The sequence below is a fragment of the Ursus americanus genome, chromosome 18, assembly GCF_024610735.1.
Source record: "Ursus americanus isolate L20-20 chromosome 18, mUrsAme1.1.p, whole genome shotgun sequence".
Lineage (NCBI taxonomy): Eukaryota > Metazoa > Chordata > Mammalia > Carnivora > Ursidae > Ursus > Ursus americanus.
Window position 1 is genome coordinate 12,933,559 of NC_142144.1, and position 23,677 is coordinate 12,957,235.

The following is a 23,677-nucleotide window of genomic DNA, read 5'->3' on the forward strand; positions in this document are numbered from 1 at the left end:
AAAAGGAAGTCAACAAGGGGGCATCTGGTAGGGAATCTAGCAACACTGGCACCCGTCCCGCCCAGAAGGCCAGATGCCTCCTTACATGTTGTTTCTTCTGCCTGCGCCTCACCTAGGCCAGCTGCTGCCAGCCGCCCGGCAGGCCCAACACAGAGCGCCAACGGGAGGCAGCAAGGCTGGGAAAGCAGCCAGGAGTCCCTGGCCTCAGACACAGGCATTTGGGGATCACAGAGTCACCTCACCTCTTCCCTGACTGCCCCTTCCCGCTCTGCTGCCTCACTGTCCTTCACACAGACCCTGGGACTGGACCCTGCCACTGTCCATGGGTCTGGCCACAGACAGATGTCCGTTCCTGGCCACATCAAGTCCCTGGGCTTCAATCACCTATGTTTCTCTGGCCCAAGGCCCTGCACACAGCAGGTGCTCAAGGGAAGTTTGCTAGACAAATTGCCAGGACAATCTGAAGGACCCTTGCAGCAGGTGATCATTTAGAAAAACATTAAAATATGGATTAACGAAGGAGTCAGACAGGGTGGAGAAACAAAGGAAAGTTATGCCTACAGGCCTGAACAGGAAGACACCCAGACAGGCTTTGGCCAGAGCAGTTCAAACCCTTTGAAGAATGCAGGATCCCTGCAGGGGTGGGGAGAAGTGAGCCCCCTTCTGAGGGTTTAGAACTTCCTGTGCCTGAAGGAGCTACAGGGCCAGCAGGAGAGCAAATGCAAGGGGTGGGGGAGGTCCTATGCACACACGGACACGCAGACAGATGGACAGTTCCCCCCCCCCCGCCCCACCCCGGGCTGTGTAGTTATGCCTTTGCTAAAGATCTGGATACCATGTGTCCCGGGGGTTTCTCTTAAATTTACCTTTGACCTTTCCTCCCTGAGCTCTTTCCTGACCAAAGATTCTCATTGACTGTGACAAAGCTGGGCAGAAACACCCGGCTAGAGGGACAGGGGACACAGCCCTAGCAGGCTCAGGGTAGCCTGGGTCAGCCTGCCACTTCTCTGCTCCTCCGGGGCAGCATTTCACACCAAGTAGGGTTAGTCCTTCTCAAGGCACGCACGGCTTCCACAATCGGTGTGACCCCACCCATCCTGCCACTCTAGTCCCCTTTGCTCTGGTCCCCAGACTGTCCTGAAAACACTGGTGCAGATTTACCCAGCCATACATCTGCCCATGTGGCCCCTCCTCCAGAAGGCCTTGCCTCCTCCCCCCTCTGCCACCTGGGTTCTATCCAACACTTGGATAAAGGTTTCTAAACTAAAGAGTATGGGCTGTATTTGGTCAACATTCATGTTTTGTTAAGCCCACATAGCATTTGACATTTTTAAGTTTTGAATCAATTGCCAACATTTAAAGATGTGAAATTTTAAAATGTCACCCAAAACGTTCTAGATTTCTGGCTTCTCTTATACATCCAAGGACCCGGTGACATAGTACAGAGGCTGCCCCCCTCCTTAGCAGGGTACACATTCTCCAGGTTCCCCAGTGCCCCCCGCATCTGTGGACTGCCTTAGCCAGGGGTTCCTGTCACAGCTGGCAGGACAAGGGCGGGACCCACATCTCTCAGGGACACACTCAGCACCTGGCACACAGTAGGGACTTGCCTATCGTTTGTGGAATAACAAACAAAGACGCAGTGCCTCATTGTGCCCAGGATCTCCTGATTGCTATCCACTTCCCTGCAAGACCCAAGCACTCCTGGGGTCCCCCCTCTCACAGCTAGGCACACATGCAATGGGGCACTGGGGTAAGCCTTAGGGGCTGTGTCCACATTCCCACGTCAGTAAGTTGTGTCTTCCAGAGCCCAGGCAAAACAGAGCAATGATGCTGGCATGTCCCCGCCTTCTGTAAAAGTGGCAGGATGCCAGGCCAGCCCGCAGACACTGATCCCCAGGACTTTTGTTAACCTGAAAAGGAGAAATTCGGCAGCAAGAACTGACAAAGCCAAGGCTTCCTCAATGCCCGCCTGCAGGAGGCCTGCCCCCCTTTGAAGCCTGCAGCCAACTCTTCCCTTCTTCTGGGTTTCCAAGGTCAGAGTCACATTGGCAGGAAGGGTTCTCTTTGTTCTCCTGCCTCTGACTTACCCCAAACACAGTCACTGTCCCAGACAGCCAGTTCCTCAGCAGTGACAGAGGGGGCCCCTGCTCCTGCTGGGGTGGAGCAATAAGAAGGAGCCAGGTGCTGGCTGTGCCCCCAGGGGCCCTGCTCCTGGAATACGGAGTCTCTGTGGGCCTGGCTTCCCTGCTGGCCTGGGAGCACCATCTCTGGTCCACAGCGCCAAGTGCTCAGTGAAGCCGGTGGCAGAGAAACAGCTGACAGCCCCCAGGATGCACTCACAGTCCAGGCGGTGGGCATCCGCTCGGAGGATGGGTTCAGCCTAGCTCTGCCCCTCACTGGCCAATGATGTGACCTCAGGCTACTTGCCTCTTCTCTGTGCTTCAGTTTCCACATTTGGAAAACGGGGACATGAATAACTGATCCGAGACAACCAACCGCAAAGGACCCAGAGGAGCTTTGTGAATCACGAAGTGCCACGCCAAAGTCCATTATTCCAGTGCCTGCTGCAGCACCTGGCACGCAGTAGGTGCTCAATGTATCGTTCACGGTGTAAGCATTTATCGGGCCCCTGTGCTAGGCCAGGCGGCATGTACGGTGCCAGAAGCCCAGAATGGAGGCCTGCCTCTCAGTAGGGCCCATAGACAACTGTCATACCCTGAGAACAGCCAGGAGTAAGATCAGAATGCTTTGAGAACTACAGGGGGGTCGTGGGCTCCCCAAAGAGGGGGTGAGGGACCCAGGTCTTCTAAGAGCCCTACCTCTTGGCTGCCCGGCAGCAGACGCCAGAGTTGGGACTGCCCAGCTTGTAGACCGCCTCACTCAACTCATTTCCCAACAGGCATTTCCCATGACCCCATTCTCTGAAGGTGCCCACTGTGCCATGTGTACCCAGACACGTGTGCCAGGCGACTCACAGTGACACGGCATCTCTGTGGACCAGACCTTATGCCACACCTTTCAGGTACACTCTCCTAGTGGCTCCCACACCTGGCTGGGGAGTAGCTAAAAGAATGGACTCCAGGGCCCTGCCCCTAGAGAGGTGATGCCGCCCCATCCCCAGCAGGCTGTGGTCGGCAGAGCCTAGAGGGTCGTGAGGCCCAGGTTCCCATTCTGGCTGTGCCCCTTACTGGCCCGTGAAGCCTAGGTCAAGTCACCAAACCTCCAGGCACCTGGTTTCCCCACCTCCCAGGTCGCAGTGAGCATCTGAGAGATGAAGCACCTGGCACACAGCAAGTGCTCATCCTTGTGCCCACCCTCCAGCTAATTCAACCCAACACACGGGACGGCGGGGGGGGCATCCAGCTCACCTCTCTGTAACCACATCTCCTTACCTCCTACTCCCTAAGCTCCCAGCCCTTTCTCACCTCCCACAGCAGCCTCACACTCCAAGAGGACATGAAGATTCTAACCTCTGAGCACTGGGCACTTGCTCATGGGGTCCCTCTGCCTAACCATCCTTCTCCCCCTCTTTGTTACCTGCTGAGCGGCTCCTCTTTCACACCTCAACTGCTGTCAATTCTGTGAAGTCCTCCCTGAGTCCTTCCAGGCACCTACCGGGCCCCAAGGAGAGCAGTGTGGGGAGAAGCAGGCAGGCCCCCCAGCTCCTTGTGTGCCTGGGGATGCTCCTTCCCCACTCTTAGCCTCGCTTCCCTATCTGTGACAGGATCTCTGACTTCTCATTCTAAAGCCTCACAAATGAGTTTGGTCATGTGCTCTATGGGGAGGGGGGAGGATCTCCAAGTTCACCCGAATGTTCTGGGGGATTGTGAAGGAGCTGGACTCTACCTGTTCTACCCAGAAGGGCAGAACAAGGACAGTTCAAGAGACCCTAGCCAGTACCCTCAGGAGACCCCACTCCTGAGCAGACCCAATAACAACAAAGCACAGAAAGCAGGCGTGGAAAGTGCGGAGCAAAATGAAATCTGCCCGAGACTGGAGCAACGGGCTGAGGGCAGGCTCCAAGCAGCAGCAGCCAGGACTGACAGATGGGCAGGATCCAAGCAGGAAGAGCAGGGGAAGAGGAGGAGGCATTCCAGAGCGGGGGGCAGTCTGAGACAGGGAACCCCGCTGCACAGCAGGGCTCAGGCGTCTCAAGGTGCTCTGCTAAGCATTTAGCCACAAATGTCATTTAGTCCTCTTGACATCCCTGGGAGATAGGAATTGCCCTTATTTTACAGAGGTAAGCAAGTTCCCTGAAGTCAGAGTTGATGAGAGGGGAGCTGGGATTTGAACTCAGGCATCCACCTGCGGAGTAAGTCTGTCTGAGTAACATGAATAAACAGGGACGACCGGGGCAGAGAGGCTCAGGGGAGCGGGGGTGCAGCGAGGATGACAGTCTGGGGACTCCCAAGAGACTTGTTAAGACCTGGAAGTTGGGCTTTGTTTCCCCGCAGCCGGGTCTCGAATGGCACCCAACCAAGGCTGATGTTGTTGATGAAATCTCTCAAGGGTGACCCCACCCATGCTGGGGAGAGTCCAAGGACCCCAGCCCCGTGCTTCCCTTGCACCGTCCGCCTAAAGGATGCGGGAGAGAGCACTGCTGCTAAGGAGCGCACGAGCGTGAAGAGCAGGGGAGGGCGCGGGCGAGTGCAGCCAGTCAGGAGCCTGGGCTGTCAGCGGCCACACGACAGGCTGGCGCGGAGCTGTTGCCAGGGCAGCCCGGAGATTCTGCCTTCGCAGGCAGAGTGATTTAGAACCCGTAGGTCTCTTCTGGGCCACCGGCTTGGCCAGCCAGGGGCTCCCCATCGAGTGCCTGGCCTTCCGAAACCTCAACACAAAATGTCAGGGGCCCCCTGTAGGGGGGCTACCAGCACGAAAGGCCATCAAGACAGACAGAATGGGCAGACATCACACGGTGGAAACAAGTCCCTTGTCACAACACGACCCAAACAGGGACCCTGGCTGGGGGCTTGAGGGTCCTGAGCCAGCACTTCCAACAACCCAAGTTCATCGTGTAGGACGCCCCCATGACAAGTGGTGGTGCCTGGCCCTCCCCTGAGGGCCTGGACGGCAGCAGCAGGCAGCCCACGGAACTGGGGGGTGGCAGGACCAGGAAAGGTGGTGGAGGAGGGGGAGCTGAGGGGGGCCCGGTACGAGGAAGGCAGGACCCTGACTGAAGTCCCCTCCAGGCCTCCCTCTGGGGCCAGTATACATCCAGCAGCATGTGACACAGCAGCCAGAAAAGCTCCGGGGAGGGAGGGGTGACCATGCCTGGAAAGGCAATGTGATGTTCCATTGCGAATGCCCACGTACTGCTGAGTAGAATGTGGTCCATACTGAAACATAGTGAGGTAAATGGCTGACAGTGGATAAATGTGTGTGCGAAACTTAGGTGAATCTACCCAAAGGCAGGTCTGCAGACCCCTCATCGGGACCCCAGCGTGCTAGGGGTGGCTACGGGAAGCCTGTTAACTGGTTTTTTGTATGACTGCGCCAGAAAGGATGCGGTGTTTTCTCTCGTTTAAGAAATGTGTTTCCACTGGTGTAATGAGTGGTTTCAAATGTGACGGGACAAAAAGAGCATAGGGCATCGCCATCCTGTCTGTACCTGCCCTAAAATCCAGGCGAGCTTAGCAAGCCAACCCTTCGCATGTGGCCGCTTGAGGTCCAGAACCTTTTGATCCTGAACCCCACCACTCAATGGAACACCCTGGCCCCAAGCCAACACGGAGGTCCCTGACATGGTACTGGCATGAGAACACACTGGGCCCTGACAACACTGTGGCATCACCCGGGAGTGAATCGGTGGCGCAAGGTGCTTCTCCAGGGAAGAAGGACAAAGCTGGGGGCTGCCAGGCTTACCAGACACTGGGAGGCTGTCTTTCTGATTTCTGAGTTTGCTAAAATGTGCTGTATGGGCAAGGTGCTGTATGAGGCTTGCCTTCACCGAAACTCTCTTCCTACCAGTAGCTGGAGGCAAAGGAGACAGAGTCCCACGAACACTAACAATTACAGGCTACAGAGATTTACAGAAGGAACCCGACAGCAGCTATGTGGCCACCTTGACTTAGGAGGGAGAGAAGCAGGGCTGACCAATCGGAAACCTGTGGTGCCCAATCACCAGGCTTGCTGCTGAGCAGTCTGGGTCCCCCAGGCTGGTCAAAGAACCAAACTCAGGGGACAGTCCCTTGTCTACGTGCAAACAGCAGAGCACCATGAAAACAAGCAGGAGAACAGAGCTGCGGCAGAATTTTGAGGGATGTAAGACTCTGGAATCCATCCATGGCCCAGGTGGAAGACGAAGTGTGTGGGACAGGGCTCGATCCCGCTACTTCTGCTTCACATCCGCCTGGGCTCGGTTTAGCCCGAGTCTGCCACCACGGAAGAACAGGGACAGACTATGAGCAGCCTCGAGACTTCGTACCCAGAGACAGAGCTATTGCAGGGACCGTGAAATACCACCATGAGTAGGTCTGGCCTGCTTGGTTTTCTGCGAGAGCGACAGGCTTCCTGAGAAGACGGAACAAGGCCAGAAGGCAGACCTCAGGGCACCAACTCGGGGCGGGGGGGGGGGGGGGGGTTGTCAATGACAACTCCCTCTGGCAGCACACTGGGGTGCTGGGACAGGACTAGATCGCCTCTGTACCCTCAGGGCCAGCCACAGATCTGCCCCGAACCCATAGGAGACGCCCTGCTGTTCATCTGGAGAACTAAGCAGAATTCTTTTGCAAGTGGAATCTGAGCAGGACAAAGGGCCCTCAGCTGGGGCTCCTCAACCAGACCAAATAAACACTGAGCCTCTGCCAGGGGGGCTGTGGTTTATATCTGGAGAGGGGTAGGGAATAGTCAATCCAATCTGAGCTTGGGCTGAAAGTGGGCTTTCAGCCAATAGCAGTAGCAAAGCACCATAGGCTGAGTTCCTGTCTCCTCTGGGGCTCAGCTGCCCACGTTGCTTTGTCTTACCAGTGTCCCTGGGGGCTGTGAGGCCGGGCTCCCCAAGCTGGAGCAGGCAGTGGTACATGCGGCCCCAAGGTCACTCTGCAGTCTGATAACCTAGCACCACCACGACCGACATCCCTCAGAGGCAGGGGACCCTTCCAGAGAGGGGGGAATCCACAGCTACCAGCAGCTAGAGATCTCAATACTTCAGTGGATCTCAGAATCACGCCAGGGCCTGTCAAGAATACAGAGTCTGGGGCCAACTCTAGACCTGTGATTCTGACCCTCTCAGGTAGGGCTCTGGAATCTAGACCAGGCTCCTTAGTACCATGATGCTCTGCTGTCACCAGGGACCAAGAAAAGGTGGGATGGCCTCTGAGGGCCCCATCCCAGTGCTCAACGTAAGCGCTTGGTTACTTTCCATCTGCAGCTGTCACTTCCTAAAATCCTAGGGAGTCTGTAGGTCCCCAAGCACCTTGAACCGATCACACCTCCATCCTACTTCTACAGGCAACCCATAGGCCCCATCTGATGACAGGCCAGCCAGGATTAATAGCAGGGAATAAATCAACCCACTTCATGGGGAGAGAAGTACGTTAGAGAATTTTTTCAAAAAGGAGTCATTAGTTGACTTGGCATTTTGATCAACAGAAAATTACCCAAGTCATGTTGCCATGAGGAGGAAGCAAAGCCCCCCAAAGGCAGAATCTTGGCTTTGGGACTGAGAGGCTCCCTCTCTCTGGAATCTAGAATCTCCCCAGGGCAGGAAATTCTTAGGCAGCCACTCTGTGGCCCCCTGCCCTACAGGAGTACAGTCCTGGCGCTGGCTGTGGAGACGCCTTCGGGGCAGCAGGTGCCAAGCGCAGCTCCCAGGCGAGGCACACCATCGGTTACAGAGGCCTGGGTTCAAATCTGCCTCTGCCAGGGAAGGCTACATGGCTACATGGCGAGTCTCTTAAGCATCTTCAGCCTTAGTTTCCCCACTTGTAAAGTGAGGAAGTATCCACTTCCTAGGATTGCTATGAGGGTTAAGGCCACGCAAGCCTTGTTTTAGCTCCTTGCTCCCAGACCACTGGGTCTGCACAAGTTCTTCCCTCTGCCTAGAAGGCTCTTCCCTAAGAACTCAGCTCACTACTCCCTTTCCTGGGGAGACTGTCCCCACCACCCCAGCCAGATCAAACCCACTAGTTCTAGGCTTTCCCAGCCCTCTGGACACATTCCTCAACCGTAATGACACCTCTACCAGTGGGACAGTTTCACTGCACCCAGGGAGGGGCGGGGGGCTGGCTGTGCTCACCACTGCATCCCCGGAGCACCGCCTAGAATGTAGGGTCACTGAACGGTATCCCCTGCCTTGGGGCCAGGCCATCAGAGCTCCCTGTCCCACCACAGACTCCAGATTTGATCCCCCAGGAACTCCTGACTCCAACCACTAGGACACTCAAATCGCTGCCCTGCCCTGAAAGGACCCCCTCGGACCATCCACTACCCCTGGAGCCTCACAGTGCTTACAGCTGCCTCCTGACACTCAGCCTCGCGTGCTCTCCAGATTTCTCATAGTAACACCTTCTCAGAGTTTCGGAAGCAAACCAAAGTCATTTGCCAACTATTTTCTCCCATTAATCTCACAATGCATTTGCTATTCTCCCTCCATAATGACTCATTTAGCAGCAACAGAACAATTAGGCAGACCACAGAATATTGATTTTCTAAGTGGGAGAAATGTCCACACAAACATCTTTTCATGCCTGTCTTGGGCTGTCTCCTGCTGCATGATGGGGTGGACCCTGGAAAAGCTAGGCCCCATCTGCTGGCAGGGCACTGGGGTCTCACACAAAAGCTCAAAAGCACGGCATGTGCAGGGGCGCCTGCGTGGCTCAGTCAGTTAAGCATCGGACTCTTGATTTCAGCTCAGGTTGTGATCTCAGGGTCACGGGATCGAACCCGGTATTAGCCTCCGCACTCCGTGGAGAGTCTGCTCTCTCTCTCTCTCACCCCCTCTCCCTCTGCCCCTCCCCCTGCCCGTGCTGCCTCTCTCTAATAAATAAATCTCAAAAGAAAGAAAGAAAGAAAGAAAGAAAGAAAGAAAGAAAGAAAGAAAGAAAGAAAGAAAGAAAGAAAGAAAGAAAAGCATGGTGTGTATAAATGTGAGAGTGTGTGTGTGCACACAAGAGATGATAAAATTATGTGGAAAATGGGATCCCATTTGACCTGAGAACATTAGGAGGCAGGCACCATTATCACACCCATTTTAAAGATGAGGAGATCAAGGTTCAGAGATTAAGCGACTTGGCCCATATCACACAGGAGGTTAGGAAGCCAGATCGACACCTAGATCCGTGTGTCAGCAGAGCAAAATTCAGTTCATCAGGGTGTCCTTGTGGTGGCTTGCTCTCTGAGGGAACACGGTGGCTATGCGGTGTGACCCAAGGAGACTCCTGAGACATAAAACAGTTGGTCTAGGTCCTAGAGTCCCACCTGAGCCTCAGTGCAGCCTCTAAGCCTAGCTGCTGTAAACAGGTTCACCCCAGGCTGCCCCTGGTCATCCACCAGGCCTGGGCAGTAGCTCTCAGAAACACCTAGAGAAAGAGACGGCCCCTGGACTCACCTGCCCTCTGCCACCACCTGACCACCACCACCAGCACAAGACAAGGGCCCACCTAGCTCCTGGGGCACTTCGAACATCCCCACCCTATAAAAAGAGAGGGCAGAAGAAAAGAGAGTCAGGAATGGCTCGATGAGTGGGACATCTAATAGTTTTATGCCCATATCTGCATATGGCTCCAAAAGCAGGCCCGGCAGCTGGGATACTATTAAACAGAGTTTTAGCTTACCTCCTATTTCCCACTCCCGGAAACTCAGAACCAAGCTGGGATGGGGGCTGTGGAAGGAACAGGTCCCCAGCGTCCCAAGGACCAATGCCAGCCAACATACTGACCTTCATTTGGAACAAATGGTTTCTTTATGGCCAAGGGAAAAAAACTAAAAGTCCAGCTAGCAGACACAGGTTTAAATGCCAACTCCTCCACCATCTTTGTGCCCCGGGGTGAGATAATTACCCTCTGAGTCTCAGTTTCCTTATCTGTAAAGTGGGATAATCCCTGCCACCTCCCTAGCTGATATGAGGGCCAAATGGTAATGATCAAGTGTCACACACACGTTGGCTAGGGAAGCTCAACAGAGGGGAAGGTGTCCACGAGCTGGCACTGCCCAGCAGTGGCACGGACATCTCCGCACGACTGGAGATGAGCAAGCAGGACCTGGAACAGTCCATGTGGATGGGAAGCAGAGCATCCTATAGACCCTCCTGGACACCCAGATGCATATTAACATATTCAAGACTCCCAGGACTCAAGCATCGAAGAAAGTTCCTTGCTTTGGTTCACTGGATGGCTCTCTGACCTGTCTGAACTATGGAATCCCCTCATCTCTTAATGATTGGTCAAGCACTCATTAACAGCTACAAGAATGTGGTGTTCTGTGCAAATCAGTTTGAGAAACACTCCTACAGAAGCTTTAGACAACGATGAGAGGAGGCAGGGAAGAGACCAAGGCCTTTTAAGGACACCCCTGGCTTGGAGAGACTACAGGGGCTTCCCTAATGTCAACAGGTCAGGAGCAGACCCAGCCCTCAACCTCCCTTTCTAGCATGGCAGCGAGGCAAGCCCACAACTACAGAGGGAAAATTCACTTCCATGAAACAACATAAAAAAGGGACTTAGAAACCTCAGATACAAGTCACTCTCAAGCCACTCCTGACCTCAAGAAACCCAGAAACTTGGAGGGACTGAAAAAGAAGAAAAGCCTCGAGCAGAAATGCCCCCTCATCCCCTGCTCCTGCCTGCAAACTCCCCACCACTGCCTTTACCCTCTGAGTCAACAGTGGTTCCTGCAGGCTACTGGAAAAGGGAGCTAAGTCTCTACAATAGTTGATCATACTTCAAAGAAGAGTTAGTTTGTGGGACCACAGAAAGCCGGCGAATAAAGAATCCCAAATGGTTTGTGCACTCCAGACCCCATTTGTGGGTCCTGGAAGAAAGCAGCAGATGTATTACCAGCCCCGCCCATTATGATGCTACGGGCATCACATAGACACCCCCCACACACACACACATAACCCAGTGCCCTCTCCTCTCTCTGGGGAGACTCCATGCCAGGAAAAGCCAAGGAGTCCGGGAACCATGGGCTCTCTGGAAGAGCTCCGGCAAACCCATCCATGGCAAACCCATCCATAATGGTGCAGTCTTTGCTCCCAGCAAGGACAGAGCTTTATTAATTATTCAAGGAACGGTGCAATTATGCAAATCAGTGGGCAGCCTCTGCCCGGCTGCTGCCTTCTGCAGGAGTCCAGAGGGGGATGGGGACGCCCAGAGCCCAAGCTGAAGGGAGCCATCTAGCCTGCAAAAGGGAAAATAAATCCCCCCCGCCCCAGGCCCACAGAAAACTCTGACCAGAACCAGACCAATCCCATACACAGGAGAACTGGTAGCTGCTCCAAGGAATGATTTTGAAGACCTGGGGATGCCTTTTTCCAAAGCAACATACCCCACACCACCTGCTGGGCTAGCAATGCCATCATTCAAAGCTTACTCCTGTAGGTCCTAAAGGCGTGGAATACTTCCAAAGATCCCTCTTAAAAGCATGCTTCTAAGGAGAGGTAACATCTCAAATTAGTGTTTACTCAAGAATGTTTGGCGAACCCTGCTGCTCCACAGAAGCTTCTCGAGTGGGGGGCGGGGACAGGAAGCCCTGGATTAATCAAGATGAAACTGGTTTCTTTACTTCAGGACCTCCCAGGGCCTTCGATGTCCTGGATCCAAGAATGAGGCCCCTAGAGCGAGGATGCCCACAACCCCTGCGGAAGAGAATACCTAGCCTCACCTCCGGGAACCTCAGGAACCCAGTCTGAGAAACTCTGGCCAGACTGTTCACTAAGTCCCCTGCCAGCTCCATTATCCCTGGACTCTGAAATCCCTTAGAGTGGGTTTTCACCGTTCTTATAAACAGCCATCAAAAGTGTGGACTTCGGGGCGCCTGCGTGGCACAGCGGTTAAGCGTCTGCCTTCGGCTCAGGGCGTGATCCCGGCGTCATGGGATCAAGCCCCACATCAGGCTCCTCAGCTATGAGCCTGCTTCTTCCTCTCCCACTCCCCCTGCTTGTGTTCCCTCTCTCGCTGGCTGTCTCTATCTCTGTCGAATAAATAAAAAAATCTTTAAAAAAAAAAAAAGCGTGGACTTCACATCCCAGGGCAACTGGATAAGACCACCTCAGGCAGCTGGCATGGGGCCACCGGCAGAACACCCAACCCTGTCCTGCCACTGCCCCACACCTACTTCCAGCTCCCTCCCAGGCCCGGCACAGCACCATCGCAGGTATGGGTCCGCAACGGCCTCCCAGACCTCATCAGTCAGGAGTGCAGCCCCAGCCAAGATCAGCAGCCCCGTGGGCACCAGACTCCCCCATCTCCCCAGAGGTCCACAACAAAGGCGGGTCTGGGGAGTCCCTGCCTGCCATCACCACTCTGCTTTCCCTCCGCCCACCTGGGCAATGATGAAAGTCACCTCTAGGAAGAAAGGGAGGTGCTGCACAAGGCCAGTTAGCCAGCCCATGGCCTCTTCCACCTGCCCGATCTCACCCAGCATTACAAATCAATAGATCTAAATGCAGCCACAGCTCATCGGCTCTGCCAAGAGAAAAAGAAATATGGGAGCCCAGAACCCTGAGGGGCCCACGGAACTAGATGCGTATAATCACTGATTAAGTACAAATGCAGGGAAGAGTCACTGAGCAGGCCCCACCCTCACACCCTGGAGAACGCCCCCCCCCCCCAACAATGAGGCCAGGAGGAAGGCCTGCCTCCATGCCACCACGGCCTCAGGACCTGAGCACCCATAACAGCCTCCGGGAGCCCCTACGGACAGCTCTCGTGTTCTCTCAGCAGAAAGACAGTAAACCACTCCAGAAAGATCTAGGTGCAAATCCCACTGGGCAGAGGCTTCGCACGTGCTGTCTGACGCAGGGCAAGTGGCTTTTACCTGACAGAGCCTGCGTTTCCTTATCTATAGAACAGGGAGAAGGGCGACAGTGGGCAGCAGTTAAGAGCACAAACTTGGGAGCCAGACTACCTGGGTTCAAATCCCAGCTCTGCCGTTCTTGCTGTGCGACTTCTGTTCCCCGGTCGTAAACGTGGGATGACAAGAGCGTGCAGCACATGGACTGGTGTGAGGGGAGTGTGCCCAATGTGTCAGCTGTTGCACTAGAAAGGGCCCGGGCTTTGAGTCTGAAGAGACCTAGATTCTAAATCCATCATGAGGGTAATCCCCGATAAGTGATTTTACCCCTCGGAGGCCAGTTTCTTCGCCCATAAGATGGGGGAGGGTAAAACGAGGGTAGTCGGGAGGATTAGAGATGACGCAGACACAACACGCAATGCCTGGCACGAGGCAAGACACTTCGTAAATGGCAGGTAGTTGAATGATGACATTATCGACTGGGCATGCAGTCTGTAAAACGAGCATATGAACAGAGACCATGCAGAACAGTGACCGCCGGCAGGACTTCATATCATAAAGCCAGACGACCTGGGTCTGAATCCCAGTTCTGCCACTTAGGAGCCACAGGGCCTTGGCAAGCTGCTCAGTCTCTCTGAGCCTCAATTTTCTTCTCCGCAAAATGAGGCTAGTAATAGCACCTATCCTTCACAGAGCTGCTGTAAGGACAGAATGAGAGAATATCAGCCCTGGCCCCTCCCGAGTGGCCACTCGGGGCAGCACAGCACCAAGAGAAGCTTGCCATGAAGGACGCAAAAAAGAAAGGCACCTCGTCCCACCTGACTTCCATGGCTCTGTTCCACGACCCCTCTGGGGGCCTCAAGACCTTAAGGCAGTGCAGCAAAGCCCGGGAAAGACGACACACCACCCTGTACTAGCTGCTTTCCTTCCAGGAATCCTAGAATCCTGAGCACTGAGACATTAGTTTTTGGTTTTGCGTTGTTGAGATGGGGAACGTGAGGCTCAGAGAGAAGCAGTGGGTGGAGCTGGGCCCTGGACCTACTCTGGGTGACTGCCTTAAGCGCACATACTACTGACCTCCTCAGCTACTGGTGGCTCAGAGCACGGGGCTTTACGGGCAGTCCTGGGTTCAAATTCCAGCTCCATGCCCCCAGGCCCAGACTCCCCCTGCCCCTCCATCCTTCTCCCACAACTTCCAGTGGGACCCAGGCCTCCTCAGTGAGGACTGCAGCCCACCCCACCAGGCCTGGCCTCTGCATACACAGCCACTGTATCTCTGAGCAGAGACCCTCCAGGCTGTGCTCAAAGACCTCCGCTCCCAGGTGGGGACCAAAGGTACCTGGTCCAGCCCTGAAATGTTGGCTAGTCCTGTTCTGTGGGCTTTGACTCAATGGTCTTGGGCTTGAATTGCAGGACTGCCACCTGCTTGATCCTGGTAAGTGACTACACCTCTGTGAACCTCTGTTTCCCCACCTGTAACTGGAGAGCTGGCAAGACAAATGGGCCTTGGTGGCATGGGTAGGCCGAGCACTGGGCCTGGAGTTAGAAGATACATTCCAACTCCAGCTCTGCCACTTCACCTCTCTGAGCCTCACCTGCCCCACCCATAAAATGCAGACCACAGGCCTATGTGCCCTAACTGCTCCAGGCATCCCTGGAAAACCAGGGGCACTGATGTGAGAGCTTTTTAGAGGGGAGCCCTGTACAAGCACAAGAGGGAGCTACGGGCACTTCTCTAGAAGGAGAAGGTTCATTTCAATGTCACTAAGCTTAAAAAAGGGGGGCATGGCATGATAGTGGAGGGATCTTAGGCATCAATCAGGGAATGGATTGTCAGGGCAGAAGGTCCCCCAATGTGTGACTCTGGGCTAGTTATGCTCTACTCTTGGAGTTTAGGTTTCTACATCTAAGAAATGGGAAACAAAAAAACCCTCTTACTCTGAGAAATCAATAAGAATACAGCACAGGCAGTGCCTAGGCCTTTGTTGGCACACTGCTGGAGCACAATTCCTGTCCCTGTGCAAAAGAAACAAACTTTGGGCAGTGGTTGTCAAACTCTGGGAAACATGATCACTCCACCAGAATCTAATTCTGGAAGGTCTGGGCAAGGGCCCAAGAATCTGCATTTTATCAGGGGTCCCAGGCAATTCCTCTTCATCATACAGGTCCTCCCTGGGGTGGGCTCATCTGTCCTCCTCAGGAGCCAGGCCCTCGGCTTGTAAGGCACGAGTGGGGCTTCAATCAGAGCCAATTCTGGGGCCCAGTTTCCTGATGAAATGTGGGGAAGTTGGAAAAGGAGGAAGAAGACAAGAAGTGGAGTAAGGAGTAGGGAGTGGGACTGAGAACAATCTATTAATCAATCTCTTCCCTAGCCAGAAACAATAACTGAGGTTCCTACATCCTTCACGTGCTAACAGTCTGCAGCTGCAATACAAAGCTTTGATTACAAATGTCAAAAAGACAGGGCATGAAATTAACTTCCCCTTAGTCAGTGGGCACAGACAGACACTGCACTAATTCACTGCCCTCACTATGAAAACTCCCCACGACAACGTCACATCAAATTAGGGCTTGCGGGGCTGGGAAGGCATCTATATCTTTGCCCAATGTACTCATTTACAAGTAGGCCGGGACTGCAAACAAGGGCCCTGAGGGTGTGAGAAGGGTCAGGCCAACAGGCAGGTGACAGGTGCAGGGTTAACGGGGAGGTGGCCAGAGCCAGCTGGAAGAGGGGACCAGAGAAGGGCTCTTCAGCTCCCCCAAAGGGGCTGCCCACCAGAAAAGGGAGTTGGGGGAAACCATCTGACAAGGAGTAACTCACCCCACAAAGCATCTGATGCAGAGAAATGTGAAGCCCACCTTCTATCTGGGCCAATTCCTACCCCACTAGCCCCACTGGAGGGATGGGAGGACAGACTGAGAGCTCCAGTGGCTTTTCTGAGGTTGATCACACGGAGTTAGCAGTGGAGCCAGGCCCAGGAGCCAAGTACCCATAACTCGTGCACTCTGACTGCTCTAGCTTGGTCTGTGGCAGACAAGGTACAAGGGGCAGCAGGAGGCTGGAGGTGGCAAAGCCCTGCTCAGGCTGCCTTTGGGAGAACCTTTATGGAGTAGAGCTTTGGGGCTGTCCTCCAGCCCCGCCCCTCTTAGAAAACTGAAGCTCACGCAGTTACTCACTGGGCAAACCCAGAGCACTTCCTCTGTGCCGGGCACAAAGTGCTCTGTTAGAACTTCCAACCAGCCCACCCCCATGCCGCCACCATCAGCTAAGGTCTTTGAGGTGACAACCCCAAGAGCGAGCATTCAGGCTTCCTGAGCGGGTGCAACTGGGGGTAGGAGGGGAAGACCTATTCTTGGCATGCCCCCAGGATGAGGCTTGACCTCTAGCCTTGGGGTTCCTTCCTACCCTCCCCCAAGAATGCCCAGGATACTCCCAGGCAAGCTGCCAGGGACCTTGCAGCTGGGGAGCCCATTTCCCTCTTTCCCCAGTCCTCATCCCACCACCCACCTGGCTCAGAGGGGACCTCTGGTGCACAAGTGGTGGCTTCCACAAGGTTTGCCTTCCAAATGCCAGGGAAGGTTCTTCTGTGTACACGCCCAGGTGTGGCATGTGGTGTGAGCTACAGACACGACATGGCAGGCAGCCGTGCTATGTGCGAGACACTGTGCGTCCACCCACAAGCTCCCGCCCACACATGCCCACAAAGAACAGAGATTCCCTCTATCTTAGGAGGGGATGGTAACACAGACCACCCTTCCTGGCACTCCAGCTAGGAGGGGGGACCCCCACATCATTTCCATCACAATAATCCCCCGAGTCTTCAGCTGGTCCTTTGAGGTAGGTGGGCAGGCTGGGTCACAGGTGACTTCACCAGAGCAGAGAGAGAACACAGAGACGAGGGCGCTGGCCCCTGGTGGAGATCTGGCCCTGCAGGAAGCTGCCTCAGGTTCTTAGGCTCTTGGAAGGGATGGGGCTGGGGGTCTTCAGGAAGCAGCCCAAAGGCTCTGGAGAAGTAGGGAAGGGGTTACTCTTCAAGGCAGAGTGGCCAGTGACTGTCCCTCCCACAGCTCAGGCCTGGGCAATGTTACCTGGCTGCTCAGGGGTTTCAGAGGCCTGGGACTTGGGGTGGTCCTCCACAGCTATCCAGAGCTACTCGTACCCCCCCCCCAGGCTGGGAATGAGGCCCAGGCCATTCCTCACAGATGGATGGACTGATGGCCAGAAGACCAGAGTATCTTCATACAAGGGGGCTGTCTTTCACTCACCCACAGCCAGTCACCACAGGGCAGTGTGCTGGCAGGTCAGAGTAGGGAAAGAGCTAAGCGCCTTGCCACCTGGGACAGAGTCACCAAGCCAGCCAGGGGCACTGAATGTTTTCCTTCTTGCCTTTTTGGTCCCCCTATGATCTCCAGCTCTCTTCTGTGGCCTTCTAAAATAGCCATTAATTAAAGCCTGGTAATTAACTTTCTGGTTCAAGTAATATTTTGCAAAGGAATTCCATTAAAGAGTCAATTTGCATATCCTCAGACATAAGGGCCTGGAAATAGGCAGATTACATGTGGACAATGCAACAGGCCCCATGGCACCCCAGGCATGGGCTCTGATGGCACCTAAAGGCACAAGGGGATTAAGAAGGCAGCTGTCCTGATGGCCAGGTATATGCCGAGCCCTGAGGTTCTCCCCAAGCAGGTGGGCAGTTTGTTCACAAAACTGGCCAGCGCAATGGCCACACACCCAGACTGAAACTGCACGCAGATGTGCACATGTGAGAGCTCAAACACAGAACACACTATACACACGGCAGGACCCAGTGTACGCAAACACACACGCGCACACACACAGCGGTAGACATGTACACACAAGAAGACAATAGCGATAGCAGTCAACACTTAGTGAGCACTTATTAGATGAACCATATGTCTATGTTCGACCTACAACAACAGCCACTTCATATGGCTCAACCCAATATGAAGAGCCAGGCACTGTTCCAAATGCTTTACATGTGATTAGTCATTTCAACTGCACAGACGTGTACAAGGACATTTACATACAATGCACACACGCTTTCATGAGGGCAGGTACATACTTGCAAGACATACAAAAACATGCATGCACAGATGTATACATGCTTACGAGCTTGTGCAAAGAAAGATGTATACATGCTTACGAGCCTGTTCCAGCCTTTGAAACCCCAGCCTGGGGATGATCGCATTCCCACTAGCTAATTTCCACCGTTCCTAAAAATACTGCCCAGCTCGGATCTCTGGAAGATACACGAGGGAGCCACAGATCTAAAAGGAGGGCGATAAAAATGAGAAAGCAAAAAATAAATTGGTTCTTCCCTACGTCCAGGTCGTGTTCTGTGGCTTTCCCCTCCCTCTCTGGAGATGAGGCTCAGAATCATGTGCTTATGTGCAGGACCTTGGTCAGCCCTGCTCCCCACAAGTGCCCGCTGGACTCCAAGTACAGTGTTGCAGATGGGTCGGGACCTGGTCACCAGGCCTGGCTTCTGCGATAGTCCCACCTCTGTGCCTTTGACTACATGCCTCAGTTTCCGTGAATCTAAAAGCCCTTTCATTGCCTACCTACCTCGCAGGGCAGAAGACCTCTCAAAGTGCTGTGTAAATGCCAGGCTTCCTTATGATAATTATCGGATTAAGAATTAAACCTGGTTCTCTCGTGGAGGGGAGGGGAGGAGAAGGGAGAGGAGAGCTGGATGAGCCTTCCTTGCAGGTAATTAATGAATTCCCTGCCATACCTCTTGGAAGGCAGGAGCCCATTTAACAAAGATCCACCTACATGGGTCCTCTCAGAGCTGAGGGAGGCCACACAGGGCAACTAAGAATCCTGCAAGGGGCTTGTCTAAGAACGTTCAAAAGGCAAAGGACAGGATTAGACAAGACTCAAAAGAAGCAGCACTACTGGCCATTAAACTCCAGAAAATAATATTCAATCCCTAACAAGCAATGAAATGCAAATAACAAAGAAATGCCACTTTTCTGCCTATCTGAATGACAAAGATCGTTTTAATGACTCCCAGTGTTTTTAAGGGTGTGAGGAAACAGGTGAGCAGTCTCAAAAATCATTGGGGGAGTATAAATTACTACAGGCTTTTTAGTAGGGGGCATTTTTATCAAAAACCTGAAACTGTTTATATTCTTTGACGTAGTAATTCCATTTCTAAGACTCTATCCTATGGAAACAGAGATGTGAACAATGATAAATATTCAAGTATTTAAATACCAGCATCATTTTTAATTAAAAAAAACTAGACATAACCTAAACATTTAAATGATTAAAAACAAGTATGGCCCAAACATAGATGGAACAATGGACTTTTAAAATATACATAGGAGAAGTCTGTCCCTCTTCCCCCCACCCCCCGATGTTGACAGGAACAAGAGTCACTCTGCCCAGCTATTTCCCGTATTCAAGGTAATAACGATTCTCTGTACAACCCTTTTCACCTTTCCAGGGACAGCAACATCCAGCATCTCTCTTGAACCTCAGAAGAACACAGCGTGATTGCCTGATATTAGTCCCACATTGTAGATGAGAAAACGGAGCTTTATCAAAATGAAGTGACTTTTTCCCACGGATGGTAACTCTCACTGAAAATCTACAACATGCTAATCTAACCTCTTTCACGTGTTATTATTTATTTAATAACATTTTAGAAACATTTAAGAAATGTGCAAGACCTAGTGCTAGTTGCCTAGGAAACAGCACTGAACGGGACACTTTCTATTAAACACATGCTGAATATATTAACATTAATGTTTCCAATGACATTATCATCATAAGGCCCATTTTGCAGATGTGCAAACTGAGGCTCAGAAGGTTATGCGACTTGCCCCAAGAATGCCCGGCTTCATCACACACTTCCCATTATTCCCAGAGACTGTCTAAATTGCACAATCATCTCGACGTCACCCAAGGAAGGCAGAGGCCCAGGCACTCCCTGTCTATGGCAGGGGAGGGAGAAAGGGAAGAAAGGCCAAGCCCTGATGCTCAGCTTCTCCTGCACCTCCTGTCAACAACTAGAGCAGGAAAACGGATCCCACCTTCTATTTTCCGTTTCCCATTAAGCTTCCCCTCCCCTCCCCAGGGACTGCCTCACCCAAAGGGGCTGAACTGATTCCTGCCTACTCAGGGCCAGCTAAGGGTTCTTGAAGGCCCCCACCCCCACTTCCAAGTATCTCCCTCCCTAGCTTTACTCTGCCTGGAATCCCACCATTAGTAACTTTCAGGTGTGGGAACTCCAGGCAACACACGTACTCCTGAGAAGGGGTCATCAATCTCTAACTCCGCACACAGCAGCCCTGCATGCCTGCACCTGGCTTGCCCACGTTTACAGGATCAGCTCTGCACCAGGCCAACTGGGAAGAATGGGAAGGGGGGTACAATCACTTCGGAGTAACTCCAGGGGCTGGGGGACAGGCTGAGAGCCAGAGGGGGCACACTCTCAGCACCCGCGGGGGGCCAGAATCACCCAGAAATGGTAGCACCGAGGAAGTGTAAAATCGCCAGCTGACCCTCCTAGCTTCTCAGGAACATTAATAAATGAGTCACTTGGAACTTATCTTCTGGGAAGACAGAACCACCACATCCTAGACGGCTTTTACCAACATTAAGACAGCCTTGTAAATGAAGCAGCAGCATTTCCAGCCTGCAAAACAAAAATGCTTCTGCCAGCACACCTTTCACCTGGAAAATCCCTGAGCAGCATTCATTTCCCTTATCCAGGAGACATGATTACCTGTCCTTGGTGCTTACTTCCAAAACCTCCAAAGAAGAAATGAGTGTCTAAGGGGGCCTGGGATTTTGGACACCAGCTGGAAACCTTCCCTAAGGCATTCCAGGAGAATAACTACAAAGGCTCAAACCTGTCCTGTGGCCCTCAAGACCCCCAGAGCCCAGCTGTGCCCACCAAGCCCTGGCTGGCCTGACCCCAGCCTCACAACCAGACATCGGTCCTCTCCCCCAACCAGCAGGGCTCAGCGGCCCCACACCTGGGCCAGACTCCTTCCCCAGGGAGCCCAAAGATCCCAGCACAGAACCAACTGGTTTCCAGCCTCCAGATGAGAGAATTCCAGCGCAAAAAATAATCTCCACAACACAGCAGTCCGCAGAGCACAGCAGACAGCATGCAACAAAGCCGCTTCAGCGGCCCTAAAGCAGACAGCGTTATCCAAAGTCTGAACCCAAGTGGCTGCCCCAGAGCGCCCCATGCTCTTTACTGACAGGGGGAAGCCACAGGGACCAGGGCTCACACTTACTACCCTAAAAGCTTCCGCCCTCCTTCCCATGCCTATCCCCTCACTGAAGCTGCACTTACCCCTCCCGGGCCAGAAACAGGGCAGCCCAGTAGGGGTTCCATGGAAGCAAGATCCAACCCCCTCCTCATTGCTAAGCCAAGCCAAAGGCAGCCCATTCTGTCCTCCCAGCCTTCAACAACCACACCACGTCGGAGTAAAGGGAGGCTCCTCTCCACTCACCCAGGTTTGACCATGAGCGTTTGGGGAGGAGGGGGTTCCACCACAGTTGGTTTTACTCAGTCAACTCCACACAGGACGACTCCAGGGACTGCCCCAGAGAAGTATCTACCCAAGAGAAATATCTGCCCATCCATCCCCGAAGCAGCTGATAAATCTATTATTTCAAAGCAAAGCAGTAAAGCAGGAGAGCCCAGTCTCCTGACAAAGCCTATTTCAGCTCCAAGGCTGGGTCCAGAGATTTCAAACTCAGTCTCTCTGCCTGTCCGTGAAAAATCTGGGCTCCCTTCCTGTGCCAGAGAAGCCACCAAGCCAGATTTTGTTTACAGAAAATTAATAAGACAATTCCACACCACTGCCAGTGACATTCTGCTCCAACTGCTACTGTTAACACTGATTCTAGAAATGGGCTTATAGTTTCACTCCCAAACCTCCACCCCCACCCCTCGCCCCTCAGGCATGTGGCAAAGCCGACCTGACCTGAGACCAAGCTGGGCAGGACCTGCTCGAGGTCATCTGGGCCATGCCCCGACCTCCAGCCAGGAGGCCGGGTTGCCAGCCAGCACTTGCCGGCTTCTTGGTGCAGGCTTCCCGCTGGAGGGAGGTAAACATGGCATGCATGCTGTCTGCTCCCGGGAGGGCAGACACACTCAGAGGCTGGACCGCCTGCTGTCTCTCCTGCTCCCCGGACACCCGACACATGCACACGAAACGGGGTACGTACACAAGCCCCCGCATGCGGGTGCAGAGGGTCCTGACCCCCGCCAAGGAAAGCGCAGAGAAGGGCATGTTCCTGGGGGAGAAAGCCGGAGGCAGGGGCCGGGCGGAGGGAGGAAAGCAGCAAACCGGGTGGCCTGCCGCCCAGACAATAACAAAGATGGGAAGCGAGATTTTCAAAGACGCAGTGGCTGCACCCAGCGCTGAGCTCTGGCCTGGCTGCATCCTCCTGCCAGGGCACGCCTGGTCCCCTGGGGCACCACGGCCATCAGAGAAAGGCTGAGGGTCCTGCCTCAGGCTGGGCTTGTCAGCTGGGGCAGGAAACCAGCTGCAGGCAGCGGTGGGGACGCACTGGAGAGAGCAGTTCTGGGCTGATGGAAATTAAAGGTCTAGTAATTCTCCCCAGGGATGGGAGGGGTGCTATCCAGGAAGATGCTAGGGGTCAGTTAAACAGCCACTCAACCCTGGGCAGGAGTTGGGCTATAACTTGCACTCCTCTGCCTGCTGGAACCAATGGGGAGGAGAGAGGCATTTTTATTCTACCTGTTCCTCCCCTACAGGGAGTGCCAACTTGCCAATCATACACAGGGGCACAGCCCTATGAAGGCAGATGCCAGGGGCCTGAGATGTCGGGGCTGAATGCTTAAGAGGCTCCTTAGTGCCTGCCTGTTCTTTCACCTCCACTAGCTGAGCAGGGACACGTTCTAACTGGCATCGGAATCTATGACCGTGCCCATGCCCAACTGGAAAGGTGCCATGGCTGGTACGGCTCAAGGAGGGGGGACCCCAGCGCCAGAGACTGTATCCGCCCAGTGCCCCCGCACACGGACAGGATGGCTTGCCCTTGCGAGCTGAAGCCTGCTCTGTTGCTGGTGACTGGGAGCAGGCTGAACCACCTCCTCCCTCTCCTCCTCTGCCCCACAAGCCACCTCCCCCCGGAATTTCCACACCTGCTCCCGGCTTGCCCAGGAAAAGGAAACAGGGAACAGGAGACACCCCTGGGAGTGGAGAGGTGAGGGAGGGAAGCAGCTGCCCAGGCTGGAGGGGATGAGGCCCTTCTTCCCTAGCCTCAGGCAATGCCCCTGAGCTCAGAGCCCCCAGTACTGCCCCCTCAGCTCACCCCAGCCCCCAGAGGAGCACGCGCCCTACTTAGAGCAGATGTGCCCCCTAAGCGGCCCAGCCCCCTGCTCCTCCCCTCCAGATGTTCACCCTTTTCCTCACCACTGGGTCTCCGCAAAACCCATAGAAAATGCCTTTTGTATCGGACACCCGGGCGCTCCAGAGGCAGGCGGATGGGTCCTGGGGGTGGAGGCGCCACTTCGGTCCCCAGCCCCGGGCACTGCACCGCCCGGGAAACAATGCCCACCTCGGCGAGGAGAGGCGAGGCGAGGCAGGACTTCTCGGCTAGGGCACTTCCCGCCCGGCCTCGCCCCGGGCCGCGGGCACCCCCTCCTCACCCCGCGTGGAGAGAGAAAGATCCTCCCGCCGGGCCCCCCTTCCGAGGTGGCCC

At 54.1% G+C, this 23,677-nt stretch overlaps 1 protein-coding gene across 10 annotated transcripts in view; it reads right to left on the bottom strand.

The window, feature by feature from the left end:
* DAB2IP (DAB2 interacting protein) overlaps positions 1–23,677 on the bottom strand; it is a 191,437-nt gene that overhangs the window by 64,305 nt on the left and 103,455 nt on the right. The window lies entirely within an intron of this gene.